We start from the raw sequence: 17,901 nt of genomic DNA on the forward strand, positions 1-17,901 counted from the left end.
GTTAAGTGTTCCACAAACTTGAGGTACAATTGTTGTCATTTTGCTAAGTTGTAGTGTATTCATCGGTGAGATTTTCAATGAGTTTCCCAAGAAAATCAATTTCATGGGATATTGTTGGGTGACGTGCTCCAGTAGCTTCCCAGGAAACCTCTCAGACATTTTTGAAACATAAGAAAAGAGCTGTCATCACAATATCACAGTAGGTTAATTAATGGGATTGCATAATAAATGTATAAAATATTAGATAGGACTTTTATATTAAAACTGATAATTCATAAGCAAATTCAGACAGCATATTTTTCCCTCATCCTAAATCCTGTTCCTCAATCCTTTTCTCAAGCAAGCAGGCAATCTTGTGGATGCTATTACTTGTGTGATCAGCATCTCAATATTTCCTGAGACTCTATTAAATGTGCTGCATCTTGGAGGCAGCAAGAAATTTCCTTTTAACTAAGTCTGCAGCAAAAAGCCATTTCATCTCCCCTGGCACTGGCCATGATTTTGCACTTCTTTTCCCCTGGTTCCTTGCTTTTCTTCTTCATCTCCAAGGCAGAGGTGGTCCTAGAGTCATGCTAGGAAGAGGAAGAATGACCACTGAACCTCCTTGTTCTTAAATTTCCATCAACTGCTCCCTCCCCAGTTTACTCCTGGGGGTTTATTATTTGAGATAGTTGTCATTTTCTAAGTCTGGAGTGATGTGTGGTGTTTGGTGCTAAGAGGCAGTGGCTTCATGCACTATTGCTTCCATCCCACCAGCGTGAATAACAACACAATAAAAGGCTCAAAACATTTTACTGTTAATTATGAAAATTGTCTTGACTGCATAGATCTGGATCCCCTGAAAGGGCCTGGGGAATCCCCAGACACTCACCAAAAATTGAGAAATGCTGGTCTAAGTTCTCCTTGCCACTTGTGGTTTGGGAATGGGTATGTGATGGAATTCTGGTTAGTGAGTCCTGAAAGAAAGAAAACTTCTTGGGGGACTTCTGAGGAAGTAAGGAGGTGAATATCGTCTTCTTTCCTTGGGCTAGGTATTGTGAGGTCTACATGTGACTTCTGGGAATGCCAGAGTCCTCTTGGGACCACAAATGGAACCAATCATACGATGAAGTAAATGCAGAAGGTGAGGAGCAGTGGAGAAGGAACACGTACAATAAATAGTCCCATTTAGAAAGAAAAAGAGTGGGAGAAATTCATCCACACACACACAAAAAAAAGATCTGAAATTCTGCAGTCTTTCCATTGAGATTTCCCTGGCCAGGATTAATTATTAGCCTCAACTACCTATGATTACCCAGAAAAGAGAGCCGAAGAAAACAAGAGCCTGTACTAGAACACTCTATCACTGTTACTTAAAGTCAAAGCAATATTTTAATGTAAACCACAGAACTTGTGTATATAACAATATTTAAAAACTTATTTTTAGATTTTCTGATTGTAAAATTCTGGATATATTCATCAAAGCTAAACTTCTCCGGTCTTTATCATTTTCTTTGCTTGTGCCCTAAGCAGGTGCCTATTTATCTCACTGGATAACCTTAGCTGCGTAGATGGCACTGGGGAATGCTGGAGACACCATCTGAATTACTGAAGAGACATTCATCTCTTCAGTAATTCACCTAATGCCAGTGCAAGAGGAGGCAGATGACCAAATCATCTGTATCTCAGAGATATGGTCCTTTCATCAATCGTGAAGCTAGGTCTAGAGCCATCCATGACCTCAGAGCAGTATTGTTGAGACATCTCAGACCCCTAGATGAGGAAGTGTGTTTGAGTCTGTTTAACTACTTGTAGAAAGGTGACATAAAAATAATAGGGGTTTATTAATTTCATGTAGCAAAGAAATATCTGGAAGGAAGTCAGTTGTTCCACAGATAGTCCAGATGTTCCACAATGCCACTGAATTTTCTTTGACTCTTTCCAATTTGTTCTGCTCAAATTTTAATGATCCTTTTCTCCTCTCATTATAGCTAGATCAGCTCTAAATATTGTGTCCCCACAGGACAAAATCCAAAAGCAGGAATGCAGAGGTGGAAGGGTAGGGTGATTTCTTCTTACATTTCCATCATTCATCTGAGATAAAAACTATCTCCAGAAGTACTCAGCGGTTTTTTTCCTTAGGCTTCATGGTCCAACATGGAGACAAATGCTCACCCCTAAATTCAATCAAGAAGGAAAATAAGGTTACTATAATTCCCCTTAGACACACTGAAGAAACCCCCAAATGAAGGTCTGGCAAAAAGAAGAAATGCCTGCTGAGAGTCAATATTGGTGCCTACCACACACTTACCCATCTCAAAGCTGCTACACTGTGCAGAAATCAGTGGAAATCCTACATCATTAAGCTATCTGCTTCTGAGGTTATGTTGGCAAGTTCAGGACTCACTGAGCTACAGAACATGCTTTTAGTAACAATTTTAGATGGCCTGACTAAAAAGACATTTAGATTAGGGTGTCACTTTAGAATACTGACAGGTAGACTTCAGGCTAGAGATATGAAAGGCAATAATCAAAGAATGTGAATGTGCAAAAGGATGTCAGAAATCATCTGCCCCACACTCCCTTTAGATTGGAGGCAACTGTGAGTCACTGGCTTTCCTGAGTCCCACACTGAGTTTCAGGAAGAATGTGACCTGCCTTTCTGAATAATCATGAAGGAGGTTGGGTCCACTTCAGCCAGTTCACTTATTAATCTTAAAGAAGCAAGAAGTCTACTTAATCATGGGCAACAGGGACAGTTCTGTTCTGGAAAACTCTTCTCCACTAGAAAAGAGGCCAGAGCCAATGCTGCCTAGATTTGATTGTTAGTTTGCTTTGGATTTGAGGTGTCTGAAGACTGGTCTTCTTGGTGTGCAGTGGGGGAATCCAGCTGGATTCCTCCACATTTTATTTGCTTTGCAGGGAAACTCACAAAGCATGAAAGTTTTCATTATCTTCTATAACACTTGAGGCTGAACAATTATGAATGTTTTGGTGTTGGAAATAAAATTCTTGAATTTTTATGTAGTTTCTTCTCTTTATGTCCACATTATTTTTCCCCATGGTTTTCTGATGGATAATATTTAGGGTTGAGCGGAGATGAAGAGTATTAGAAAAAATAAGATAAGAAAATATTTTCTTTGGAAGATAGAAAAGATAATATAATTTCTTTCTCATTCTTTTTTTTTAAAAAAAAAAAAAAAAGTTCTCCTGTAATCTTTTGGTTATGTGTTTGGAGGCTTGGAGTACCTGTGACTTTGAAGGTCTACGAAGGGACAGGATGGGCTTCAAGGACTGGAGGTTGGTAGCTTGCTTCCTGTAGGCTTGTACTGAAACTCTAATCTTTAAAAAGGAGAAATAAATTTTAAAGAGAAATAAAGAAAATTGTACCTTCTATATTGGGTACAATAAATAGGCTTTATCTCTCATGCTGGCTTTGAGAAATTTGTAACAATAGCCACATGCACCATGTTGAGGATTAAGAGGCCTGGGCTTCTCTGGGGAGAGTGCTGGCAACAACAGAAGCAAGTAGAACTCTCCTACAGTGCTGGTGGGAGTATAATTGGTACAACCACTTTGGGAAATAGTTTGCTATTATCTAGTAAAGTAAAATTGTATGTCTTCCTATCTGGTGAGTCTACCTTTCATGATCTACTCTAAGAAATTTTTGCAACGGGCACTGAAGGAGTTATATAAGAACATTCATAACAGAATTGTAATACCCTAATCTGGAAACAATCAAGTTTTTCACTAATTGATGCATAAATTGTGGTTAGTTTATATGGTGCAATAGTATAAAATGATGGCCATAAGTGAACTACAGTTTTATGCATCAATGAAAGAATTTGGCAAACATAATATCGAACAAGGACACTGTCTCAAAAGGAAATATTTAACAGTTTGTCATTTGTAAAGGTAAAAAATGGGCAATATAAAACTAGGTTATTTAGGGATTGTCTTAGTCTATTCCTGCTGCAATAACAAAATACCTTATAGGTTGGGAAGATCAAGTACGAGACAGCAGCAGATTCAGTATGATATGGGCTCACTCTCTGCTTCCTACATTGTCATCTATCTGTGATCTTGCACGGCAGAAGAGGCCAAAACCCAATTTCTTTCTGGCCTCTTTTGTAAGGGCATTAATCTTATTTATGAGAGCACAGCCCTCAAAACGTAATAATTTCCTAAAGGCCCAACTTCTCAATATAATTGCATTGGGGATTTTTCACCATATGAATCTGAGTGGGACATAGACATTCAGACTATACCAGGGAGGTATGTGTAGGTGGTAAAATAGCAAAAAGAAGAAACAATGATTATAACAGAAGTTGATGCCGTGTTTCCTCAGAGAGCAGTGAAATGGGATTCATCATCAGAGAGGCTCTTGTATGCTACTATTGATGTTTAAATTTTTAATCTAAGAGGAGCGTAGATTATTGATTGTTATTTGTTATTATATAAACTATGTTATATAAATTTTATATACATACAATTCTCTATATATGATATGCTTCAAACTTTTTTGAAAAATATTTTTAGTTGTCGATGGACCTTTATTTTATTTATTTTATGTGGTGCTGAGAATTGAACCCAGTGCCTTACACAAGCTAGGCAAGCCCTCTTCCACTGTGCTACAATCCCAGCCCCAACTCTTTTTAAAGTACTTAAATCTGCTATTGGCACAGGGGTAAGGAAGGGGCATGCACCATGCAAAGACCAACACTCTTCAATGTAGGCCTTTCAATTCATCAAGCTAGAAAGGTGTCAAAATTTGGAGGAGAAGGCCTGTTCAAGAAAATATACAATGTGTTTGATGGTTCTTTATGATCTCTTGGGAAACTCAGGCTTGGTAGCAGGTAGCCCTGGATGTACAAAGGCCAGATGAGAGAACATCCTCCAATATTTAAGGAAAAACAAAAATAATTTACAGGTTTAAAGGAAGGAGAATATTTAGCATATTCAGTGGGATGGAGCATTCTTAACACAGTTGCAGATATATTAAATTGATTATTTTTTCTGATTATACTTGCTGAAGCAGCATATTTTAAGTTAGATTTTCAACCAAGATTCCTCGGAATAATTAATCAGTTTGCCAGCAATCCAATTGAGCGTTGGAAGTGTGCCTGATTCCATTTTCTCCTACACTTTTCTGCAGGGAAAGTAAACATGAACAATCTTCCTCTCTGACTGGAGGAAGGTGCCAAGGACAAAACAGAACTTCCCAGACATCAGATGACTGCCTGGTTCACATTTTCCCTCTCTCTCCAGTGAGCACAGGTCTAAAATTCTGTTCAAAGGGATTATAGTTGTTCTGATTCCTCCAGCTGCCTAGGCTATTGGGCAAGAGGATCCTGGAGAGTTCAGAAGATGAATTATTACAATAACTGGAATTCCTCAAATGTATATCCATTCTACCTGATACTACATCTTGAGGCAGCTACTTTTTTTATTTATTTAAAAACAACCCAGAGTTTTAAATACTGATACTTGGGAACAGAGGAGGGAGCGTACTAGCACTAAAAAAGTGTGGGTCTTTGAAGCTAGAAAACAAATCATAAAACTTCTAGAAAGGCCATTGGTAAATTGGCCATATTGTAGGTGACACTTGATAGGTCAGTTTAAGGTATGTATGTGGCAAAGGACTGGTTTGTGGACTCTAAAACAATTTCATGAAACACTTAACACAACTAATTTGAACACTAAAATACTACTCCTATGCTCAATAGTGGGCAATTGATTCTCAGTAAAAATTGATTGCTGTTTTGGAAGAAAGGAGTAAAGCCTTTTTTTTTTTTCTTTCTGCCATAATCAAAAGCAGGTTGTTGAGTTGACTTAGGAAATGAGTAAAGGACACATTTAAAAGTGAGTTATCTGACTCATGTAATCACAGAATCTCAGAGCTGGAAGGGGTCATCAGGGGATCGCATTCATAGTAATCAACTTGTGAAGGTGGGAGTGATTGCTAAAAAGTCCTGGACCCCAAGCTGAGTGCCTTAGTAAGGCTCGGGGAGAATGGAGGCCAGAATCCTGCATTGTAACCAGCTCCTCCAAGGATGCTGACAAAAGGTCCCTGGAGTATTCCCTATTCACCCTCTCCTTTGCAGGTGAGAGTACAGCAGCCCTCAATCTAATTCAAAGCAATAAGCATGAAGCACATACTACCTACTAGGCACAAAACGGAGTAAGTTGCCCTTCATTGTCAGAGGCTGATTGTTGAGATAAAAAGACTAACATATCCTGTGCTTTTCCAGGACAGAAAGCTCGGGGCGGGGGGGCGGGGGAGTTCTTTCTACAGTGTAAGGAAGGGGATGAGTGATGTAAAGCTGGAGTTCTAAAGCTTTACAGGGGAGAAAACATTAGAAATGAGCCTAGAGAGATGTGTTTTGGGGTGGGTGCAAGGCATTTTCTAAATGTGGCCATGAGTGTTCCTGTTTGAATAACATTGATAGATAATTGTTCCTAGAATATAGGGTTCTCACGTGTAATTATTGTTAGTAATAATAATCATAACTGTTATGATACTAAATATCCTATTTCACTTATTCTTTATAAGTCAGTATTATTATCCCTATTTTACAGATGAAGCATTGTCAAAGAGGTTAAATGACTGGCTCAGGATCACACTGCTAGTTTGTTACAAAGTGTTGAAACTAAAATTTAAAAGTGGGATTCTGAGGGTGAGATGAATTATAAAATTAAAAATAAGCATGAGAGCTCCCCTGTATATTAAGTGAATTGTCAAGAGATAAAAAGATACAGCCTAGCTAGGACAATGATTTCCCAATCCCCAACTCTGAAGGGCTACCTTCTTCCCATACAGTGGGTAGAGCAGGAGGAGTGGATAGAAGTAGGAAAACTGGTTCTCATACATATATAGGAGCTACTATATTATAAAGACAATTAAAATTAGTAAACAGACAGCATAGTATAAAATGAAATTTCTCTGGTATATATTAAAGCCCATGCTGTTTATGTAAGATTAGAAATTGTGTCTTAAATATATTTAGTAATATGGCACTGAAATAAAGTCATGTTATCACAATTAAATTGTCCTCTTTTAATGTTTAAATTATATTGTTTAACTCCCTTAAGAACCTTTACATCAAAAGCCTTTTAGAGAAACCAAGTTGTAAAATGCTAACTCTCAGGCAGTTTACGACTTGCTTTTCAGAATAAATTGCCACTATTTACTAGGAGAGGGGTATTCTTTTGTTGTTTATTTGTTCATCTACTCATCAATCAATGAGCATATATCAAGGGATTGCTACATGTTAAAGAGCTGAGTTGTGCATCACTTGAATTTACATCCAGGTACAGCTATCAGAATATGAATATCACTGGAAAACAGTCCCCACCCAACCACCGGCACACACACAAATCATGTTGTTAGGTTTTTTGATCAGGTTGTAAAGCAATGCTAGCATTACAATTTTATAGATTAATTTTTACCATTTTGAGTCCGTTCCATACTTTGTTGGAAGCACAGATTGAACCATAAAATTTGTCTGGTTACTGTGATCCATCCTCTTAATCTAAGGCTATCCTTTATTCACCTGGAATATTTTTGTAAACCCAGAGGATATAAACAACTGAGAATGAACCCAGAAAATCTTGTATTTACATGATCTTGCATATCTGAATGCCCAAGAAAGAGGTCAAGGGCAAAGGCACATGGCTTCTCTCCCTGGACTGGGGTCACTTGCTCTGCCCACCACTGCTTCTCAAATCTCTCACTCCACAGACTCAAGATCCCACCTACTCACACTCCCTGCCTTAGCCAACTGGTACAGATTGACATCCTGATTCCTCCAGCTAGGTTCTGGAAGAAAGCTTTCAAGAAACAACTTGATACAGTTGGAAACAGAAAGAAAACAACCAAGAACGTTTGTTGCAATAAAGCATGGTGTTCTCATGGACAAGGGAGTCTAGTGTTCAACAAGAGAATAAAAGCAACACTTGATCAAAGACAAGTAGGTAATTAAAAAATACCACAGGATCATTTTGGTGTGCATTCTCTTCAGGCATCCCACAGCCTAAGAGAATTCTGACTGCAGACATGAAGTTCAAATAAATATCAAAGACAGGAAGTTTAAACACTGTAAGGTTAATAAGACATTTTTCAGATTTGTTACATTTTACATTGTACTACTTATAGCTCAAGAACAGAAAAAGACCCTCTTTGTTTGCAGTATACATTTGCATTTTAAGTGGCAGCAAAATATAGCATATTTTTAGAGTAATTTCTCATATGCTCTGAATATATAATTTATTAAAATATATAGTTTAGGTAACACCAGAAAACCAGAGATATCGATTTTTAAGAAGAAAATTGAGTCTTATTCAGAATCTATTAACACTAATTTTTGTAAATTTGAAATTGAAATGCGCTCAATGGACATAATGTCACAATATAAATACGTGTGATTAATATGAGGGAAAATTACCAGCTGTTAATTAATAAATTATGTAGTTGATTTTCGTTTCATGAGATTGAAAAGCTGCCAAATTTTATTAATACAACATCCAAGCTTATTTTGTGGGCATACTGTATTCATCAATGTAAGATTTTAACTTGTCAATGAAATGTTTTTTACCGCTTTATGCAATCTAAGTCACCATCATTTTTTAGCTAGTCATCACAGGCTACCTTGTGAGGATTAAATGAGTCTTTCAACAAATATTTTTGAATGCCTGCTATGGTACTATCTTGGGAGCTAGAGATACAGTACTGAACTCAACAGACAAAAAAATTCTGCCTTCCTGAGTTTAAAGATGTTGTATAGCTCATTAGACAAGGATGCAGGCTATAGAGAAACATAAAGTAGGTATGGAGAGGGGCTGGGGCAAAGTGCAATTTTAGATGAGATGAATGGGGAAATCATCAACAAGATGGAAAGAATTTGAAGATACCGAGCCACCACTGCATTGGAGTAAAAGTGTTTCAAGCAGAGGCAGTAGTAGGTGCACAGGCTTTGAGCAGCACCCACTTGGTGAGCTCAAAGTACAGTGGAGTGAGAATTTTCAAGGTGAGCCAAGGAGATAGTTGGAGGGGAGAGGGAGGAGGCAGCTCATCTAATGCCTTGAAAAACACTCAGACCACCTCAGTGTTTACTCTAAAGGAGATCAGAAGTATTTGGAGGGCTCAGAGTCTTGTTTGGCTGGCACATTGTTAGTCATGGAGTGAAGGATGAAATTAGCCTGGACGATGCCTGATGCACAGCACTTGCCTGACAAATGACAAGCATGGGTAGGTCTTTTTGATATTTTCTCCAAGTACAAGGGCAGCGTCTAAGCACTGAATCTCAATCCCTTGCTTTCAGAGGTCCCCAATAGTCTCCAACAGAGCAGCAGGGCACAGAGAAAGCCAATGTTCCAATGGACACACCCATTTTATCTGTTTTTGCCTGTTCCTTGGTGTCTGCTGAGACTAGGATAACCTTATTTGTGTTAATACTATTTTCATAACTCTACTGTAACTCTCACTTGAGTTGAACAGAGAACATTTTGAAAAGTTTTGAGTGAGGAGACTGTGATGCTTCCTCCTTACCAAACTACAGCAGTGCCCTCACTGCCTGCCCTTCAAAGGCTTCAGGATGCCAAGCTTTTTTTCCCCCTCAGTATCTTTGCACACCCTCTTCCTTCTCCCTGAAGTACTTTCCCTGCCACTTCTGCCCTCAATCTTCTCACTCTTTATTCTCCATCCTCCTTCACTCCTCAAGTTAAACACAAGTTCCTGGAAAGGTGCATGCTGATGCCTAAAGTAGCTTCACCTATTTTCTTTGGTATTTCTTTTTTGCTTCATAGATTGTATTATAATTAAAAAAAAAACATGTTTATGGGTTTGTGTTCTTAAATTATTTCCAACTATTAAATTATTTTTTATTATTTATTATAATGTTATGACTTGATTAAGTCTCTCCAAAACTCTTCCAAGGCACAACATCCAGAGATAGGGCCTAATGGAAAGTTTTTAGCCATATACGTGGAGGCTCAGCCTCTTTTTGCAGGAGCTGTTTAGTTCTCTCAGGAATTACCTTTATTATAAAAGTGAGCTCTGTGCAGCACTCTGTCCTTCTCTTGATATGTGATATCCTACCTTATTATGATGCAACATTGAAGACCCTAATCATACACTGCTGCTGTGCCTTTGGAACTCGTTGTATTCAGAGTTATGAATGAAAGAAACTTCTTTTCTTTATGAATTACCCAGTCTGTGGTATTGTTATAGCAACAGAAAATAGATCAAGACACAGAACTCCATGAGAAAAGAATGAATATCTTTTATTATTAATGCCTAGCATCCCATAAATACTCTGTAAATATTTGATGAAAGATGAAAGAACAAGTGAATATGAGAATTCATGAGAGAAAACTTCTTCTTCAAGGGTAGCACAACTAGGATTCGTATTATTATTTTAGTGCCAAACTCTGCTCCACTGATTGGGAGAAACCTTGAGACCCAGATGATATTTCAGGGTCAAGCACAAACCTGGCACAGATTATCCTCTAAGTCCCTAGTTATCCATGCTCCAGAAGACCAAGCACTCTCTTAAATTGATCTCCCCTTGCCCAGGCAGCTGAGTGGTTCCTCCCTTCTATTTGAGCCCACAGTATGTTGTGCCTTTGTCATCACACTTATCAAATTCACTTTACAGTAGTAATAAGTTGCTTAATGATGGGGATATATTCTCAGATGCACCATTAGGCAGCTTTATCACTGTGGAAACATCATAGAGTACAGTTACATGAACTGAGATGGCTATACTGTCACTAGGATATGATCATGTGGGACCATCATGGAATATGCTGTCCATTGCTTACTCCAATGGTATGGAACTCATGACTCTATACCTTTCAGTGAATTCCTTTAGTACTGATTTATGGATTCCTTAAGAGCAGGGTCCTCGTTTTTTTTGACCAAGGATAGATGGGACATGGCACACAGTAGGGGCTCAGGCAATGCTTGGACGATGAAATTAATTATCTGATTTGCACCATACACCAACCATTCTGCAAGGCATTTTGCTTTGTTGCTTTTTTTTTTTTTTTTCAAAAATGGCTCTTGAGGTTAACTTAAGCTATTTGCATATGCCAGTTTCAATTCTCCACCACACATCTTGACTGAGTTAAATATGTATCACCTCTAGATAAAGATCAATTTGTTTGGAGTGTGTATACATTTTAAAAAGGTACAAACAACACCAATTGCCTTTGGCTTTCTTAGGGTGGGCAGAGCTAACCCTGAGTGAATGCTAACTACTGAATTCCATTTTTTTTTCCATTACTTTGCTTTTTCTTAAAGGACAAGTTTTGGATGAACAAAAAGATATATACTGAGACAGTCCTGGAAGCTGTCACTTTCTGCTTCTACTCATCAGAGTAAGCCTAGCCTCCCCAACTTTTAGTTGCCCCAAATGTTATTATTTTAAAATAAGCACTTACTTTTCAAATACTTAAATTTATTTGGCAAGACATGATTTGGCATAATAGAAGTCAGAATGTCTACATAGCACAATTATGTTAACCAGGCTAAAATTATCTATGATCCACATTATGTGATAAACCAAAGCACTCCATGAGTGTATGTGTCTCCTTTATATAATAGAGTATATGAGATTATTACCACTCTTTAGCAGAAAGGATTTCTCAAGACAAATTTAATAACTGCTTATTGCCAGTTATGAATAATGAATAATAACTAAGAATAATGTGAGGTTAACATCCTCATCACAACCAAGATTAGATAATTTCAAGCTAAGAACTTTCCTTATAATAAATAGTATGCTCTACAATACTATAATAACTTACTGATTAGGTATTTTACATATTCACTTCAATCACATAATGAGAAACTGAGGCTTAAAGTCATAATTGTTATTAAATAATCTGAATTCAAGCTCAGGCCTATGCAATGTCAAATGCCTTGTACTTTCTCCACAGCAAAGTTTCTTTCTGATCAATAGATGCATGGGTGGATAGATGGCCACAGGAAGCAACTGTTTGTGTACACATGGGTCACAGTTGATTAGGTGAGGATAATTTTGGAACCAACTTATGCTAACTGATAATATTTCACTTGGGTTGTAATTTGTATACAGAGGTTTTTTAATAATGCTACATCTACTTAATGGAACTATATTATGAAGTGGTTTTAATCATCCCATATAGTACATAATATCCTATGAGTAATTAAGTTTCAGTTAGTCTGATCTAACCTAATGGGATCTTCCGTGTATAATTTGTTTGTAGGCTGTCATTTTCTGGCGGCTTCGACTGTACTGAAAATAAAATTTGTGGATCAGAATTTTCTCCTACAGTCAATATAGGAGTCAATATACTTTCTATTTAAAGTAGAATTACCATTAAAATGGATTGTTTCAATTATAGTACTGGGGATGGGAGCTGCTAGAGTGCTAGGGTCGTAAAATTACATATTGTCAGAGCCTAGGTCCCCCAGTATGCTCTATCATGCTATCACATTGTGGTACCTGCAGCCAAGAGAGTTCCACATTGAGACTGTAGACATCTTAAGAGCTTTGCCTTCCCTTTTATGAAGTATCTAGCATAGAGATATGCATGTATTGAGAACTTAATTAAAATTACTGAATGGATGACTTCTTCTAAGGATAAAGAGAAACCCTTGGTTTAAGAACTGGACTATAATGTTTGAGAGTAAGTAGACATCTGCCTAGGGAGGAAAGTTAATATAAAATGGAAGTCTAAGGAGACAGAAGCGGTCCCAAAATAAGCTCTCTTTGCAGACATCATCCTATTTTGAATTCCAATACTCTGTTACCCCCTTGTCTCCCTTTCATACTAACCATGCCAGCCCATAATCTGGCCTTTGGTATGAAGCTGTATGGAACTTCCAGGATCCATAATAAGTGTGGAAATAGAAGTTTTCCTGCAAGAAATACTGATTAGGGGGAAAAAATATTTTCAGGACAAGTTCAGTAGGCTGGAGATAGGCAAAATAGCAAGTATGCTGTTAAGACAATAAAAAATATTCTTGTTTATGTCTTGTCCTGAAATTTTTATTAGAAGTCAGAGACTGATGAAATTTTAACACTGTCTCCTCTTATGTAACAGTAAGAGCAACTTATATTGTATATTTTGTTTCCTTTGAAACTGGCAAAAACCAGAAAATAAGGGTGAGGATTTTTTCCCCCATTTAGAGAAAAATTCAGAGATTCAGAAAAGTATATAGCTTGCCCAGGCAAGTCATTTTAGTGTGAAAGAAGACTTCTGACTCCCAGTCCAGTGCTCTTTCCTCTGCACTCTAATGACGATGATTGTCATGACAAGCCATTGTCACTAAGCTTTGTGAGGAGACAGAGATTATGCAGTCATTTTCTCTCTACTGCTTTTCTCTCTGCCTCTCTTCCTGCCTAACTTTGGCTGTTCTGCAGCCTGTTCTTTTCTCTGTACACCAAAGGAATGAAAAGCGATGTTCAAATTAAACCTTGTTGCTTTTTTTAGCTGTTTTGGAGCATTCTGCATAATCGTCTGAGAGGCTATTTGTTTACTTCACTGTTTTACATTTATAGAGAATGTTTGGGAAAAATACAGCTCTTCTTACAGATAGGAATTACTCACCAGCATTTGCAAGATTGAAATGACCCTCATTAAGGCTGTTGCAAATGAAGTGTAAATAATATTCTATGTGCTGTATTTATTTGACTTTTACTGCCCTGTCTAACAAAGAAAGTTTAGAGGAATTCCTAAACACGCTAGGGAAATTGTGGTGAAGAAAACAGCATTGAGCACTAGGAGAGCAGAATCAGAAGGGTCATGGAGAGGGAGCATGGTAGGCAGGTCCTCCCAGGTCTTCTCTAGGCCTGCGATAATCCAACACAGTAACTAACCAAAGGTACTACTGAAATTTAAATAAAACCATGTCAGAAATTATATTGTGTCATGTTGATTAGGAAAACATGAGGAACATTCCTATTATTGCAGATGGTTTTGTTAGGCTGTGTTACACTGGGCAGAGAAGCAAAGTCCCTCATATCATTCCAAAGCCATTTAAATAAGAAAAGAATAATGAGGCATCCCTAAGGATTCCTTCTGTCTTCCTTTTCTTCCTTCCTTCTTTCCTCTTTCCTTCTCTCCCTTCCTCCCTTTCTTCTTTTCTTCCAACAGTCATGTAGTGATCAGTTGCGACAAGTCTGGGATGGTTGAAATGTTGGGGTTACAATGGCAAACAAGAAAAGACATGGCTCCTGCCCCCAGTGAAGTCACAATCTATAAGGGATTCATACCAGTGAAAACTTGCAATTATGGTCCAGCTGTATGGGTGCTATGTTAGCTCTCACTCCTGTTTAGGGGCTCAGTTTTAAACAGAAAGTAACATCAGAAAGCTAAGACCTGAAGGATTACTAGAAAATAGCTGGGTGCTGGAATTGACAGAGAGAAGGAATGAGGTTCCAGATAGATGGATAGAATGGAAGGAAGAGAAAACAGGATTTCTTCCAGAAACTAATAGCAACTGAAGGGGACCCGAGAAAGGTAAGAAACTACAGAGATATATTCAAATTATAAAATATCTTATTACTCATGTTCAGCTGTTTGTATTTCATCTTAATGGTAATGAAAGCTACCAAGAGCTTTAACATAGGAGGCTCAACTCTGGACTCCATTACATTTTTTAATTTGATGACTTTCTTTTGCTGCACTGTGGAAAATGAATTGTGATTGACAGAGTCAAGAATATGGCAAGAGCTGAGGCAAGAATAATTAATGAGTAAGGCTTTTGAGTTATTCCAGATTAAGATGATGGTTGGTAGCATGGACAAGGGCTATCCATATAGACAAAGAGAAAATAATTTTGGAGACAGAGAGCTAGGTTTTGATGATTGAGTGGGAGATGAGGGAGAAAGAGAAGCCAGAAATGAGTTCTTTATTTCTCACTTGTCAAATGAGTGGATTGTGGAGCCGTTTGTAGAGATGGAGAATAGATACTGAGAAGGGAAATGAAATAGGTTTGAATGTTAATTCAGAATCTACTTTAGAGAGCAGCCTTCCCTGGCTCCCCAGACTGAGGCAGGCCCTAGTGGTTACTCCTTCTCTTAGCACAATGGACTTTCTTTCATAATTCTTACACTTGTAGCAATTTCACATTTTTTGCGGGATACTTTATTGATTGTCAGTTTCCACCACTAGATTGCCAAATCTGTGATGTCAGAGGTTCTATCTGGTTGTGCTCCCTGCTGAATCCCAAGCCCTAACACAAAATGATGTTGAGCCTTTCATTCTGAGTGCCTGATCTAATCTTTGGTCCTGGTTCCCTACAAATGTGGATTTTACGATTTTCTACAAGTCATTTTTGTATGTGAAATTAACTCATTAACTCCTTGCGGTGCATTTCTGGTGGCTTTTAACCCTTGGATATCATTGTACTTCCAAAGTCTTTGCTCCTTGTAAAAGATAGAGAAAAGTATACTTTTTTATATAGAAATAGTAATTTTCCATGGTAGATAATATTTTATACCATACATTCTGCTTCCTTGTGGTGTAGGTTCTAACACCCTTTCCCGAGTGTGGATATGGAAAGATCTGCCCTTCACACATGACATACACCTACTGACTCTCTTCACTCTTTGTTTCTTTCTCCATCTATCTCTGTCTCTCTCTCACTCTCTGTCTTTCTCTCTCCCTACCCCCATACACAAAAAGCCATATAACATTCCCTGCTATAGTCAGGTCAGATCTTAAGACTAGGGAAGATAGACTGGAGATAAAATCATGGGTTCTGGAGTCAGGTAGACTTTGTTTTAAATCTCAGTGATATCAATTGTATTTGTACAGTTTAGTCCATGTTGCTTAGAGAAAACAGTCAATATCTATTTAGATAAATGATGGAATGTACTCAATTTCCCATTTGTTAAGAAGAAAAACATTAGAACTTATGCCATCAAACTGTGGGGAAAATTAGATCAGATCATAGCACTGAGCACCTAGTAGGCACTTACTGTCTTTTCCTGTATGAACTCCAGGAGCAAAAAAGATAAACTCCTTTGGCAAAATATAAACATAAATGATGGCTGGAACGGGAATGGAATCCAAAAGGGAAAACTAATCCTCAGCTTCCCCGACTGGTGTCCTCCAACATAATATGAAGACACAAAGTACAAAATTTCCAATGATGTTTGATTTCTGTGGATGCTGCTAACATTGTCCGCTAAGTTCACTACAGAGAATTTGGCCAGAGTCTCTTGTTCAGTAAAGTAATTAACATGGCCATCCTTTCAAGTGTTGTCATAGTAGTTACCATGGTGATAAAATAGAAATGCAATTTGAGTAATTTATAATACATAACTTTTCCCAGAAAAACATAAAAAGAGTACTTTTAGGATAACTGAATCATTTTGGTGATGTCTCAGTGCAACCTGTTACTCACTTGAATGATTCAGACAAAGGGCTCTAATGAATAGAAGATTAGACTGTTTGCATTTGCAACCAAATGTACCAAATACATTCCTAATGTGTTAATTAACATTTTCTCCAACTGCAAAAGAAAAACATTCCATCTGAGCAGACAGGTAAGAATTTGATTATGATACAGACTCACTTGGCATTTGGAAAAACTGTCTGGAAAGATAGATTTGGCAACCACAACATTTAAGAAAAAGGTCAAATCATTAAGACATAGACAAGGTCACTCCTAGGAAATAATCCAATAGATAAAGAAATTATAAGTATTCTAATACTTATGCTGGTTTTGAGACTTAAAGAATTAAACATAAAACATCCATTTGAAATGTTTTTAATAAAATTAGAAAACAGTTTAAAATGTTAATGGCAGAAGATTTGTGTTGTAATATGCAAAGGGAAAATCAAAATATTATCTCAGCAGAAGATAAATATAAAATTATAGCCCAAAAGATTCATCACAACTTCATCCCCTATATCTCCAAGGTACTAAAGCTAGTCCATTTATTCTTTTTAAATACCTCTGTAATTCCTCAAACTCTTTTCTATTCTTACTGACATCCTTGGCAACCTTTCTATGGCAGATTCTAGATGGTCCCTGATTATCCCTGCCTTCTAGTATTCACACCCTTGTTTAATCACCTCCTTCTGAATGTGAGCAGCCCCTGTAACTTACTTCTAACCTAAAGAATGGTGGTTCATTGCTGGGAGCCATTAGCCAAGTAGGTATGACAATTTCCTTGCCAGCGTACCCCATGTTGCTGACATGTTGCAGCGACATTGAATGTAGGTGACCTTGCTCAAGGACCAAGGCAGATTAGGGTGTTCCCGGTTTTAAGATAATCGTGTTTAGGGCGTTCCCAGTTTAGGTTCCAGGTTTAAGGTTTAAGATTATTCCTGCTGGGAATAGGGCGTATCCTGCTGCCTGAGTTCCCCTTGAGTTCTCACGGGATTCAGACAGTATAGTTTGGAGATAGAAGCCCAGTGGAGGGGAATTTGGGCAGAGAACGTGGATTTGGGCAGAGAACGTGGATTTCCCCAGAACGTGATTGTAGACGGCTGGTGTGAGTTCGGGAATAAAGAGTTGCTGTTTGAATCTACAAGCTGTGTGGTGGCTCGTGATTTTGTGCCCAGCCAGACTGCGGCATTTGTGCCCAGCCAGACTGCGGCAGTTCATCCTTCTCGTAGTTAGATACAACCTAATCTTCTGCTTTGCTAGGAAACATTTTCGATGATCTTCTCACTGTTGGCTCTTGGCCTCCTTGGAAATTAACCGCACAATAAAGTTTTTTTTTTTCTTTTTTCAAAGTCCCAATGCCATAATATTGACTTCTCTGTGCATCAGACAGCAAAGCCCTTGCTTGGTATGCATCATAGCCCTGTGAAAGACCAAAATCAGAAGATTCAGCTAACTCACTAACTGCCCGGCCCATAAGCCCTGTGAAATGATACCTGTGTGCTATATTAAGCCATTATTCCCGAGAGTAATTC

Source organism: Marmota flaviventris, chromosome 4 (genome assembly GCF_047511675.1).
Source record: "Marmota flaviventris isolate mMarFla1 chromosome 4, mMarFla1.hap1, whole genome shotgun sequence".
NCBI classification, from domain to species: Eukaryota; Metazoa; Chordata; class Mammalia; order Rodentia; family Sciuridae; genus Marmota; species Marmota flaviventris.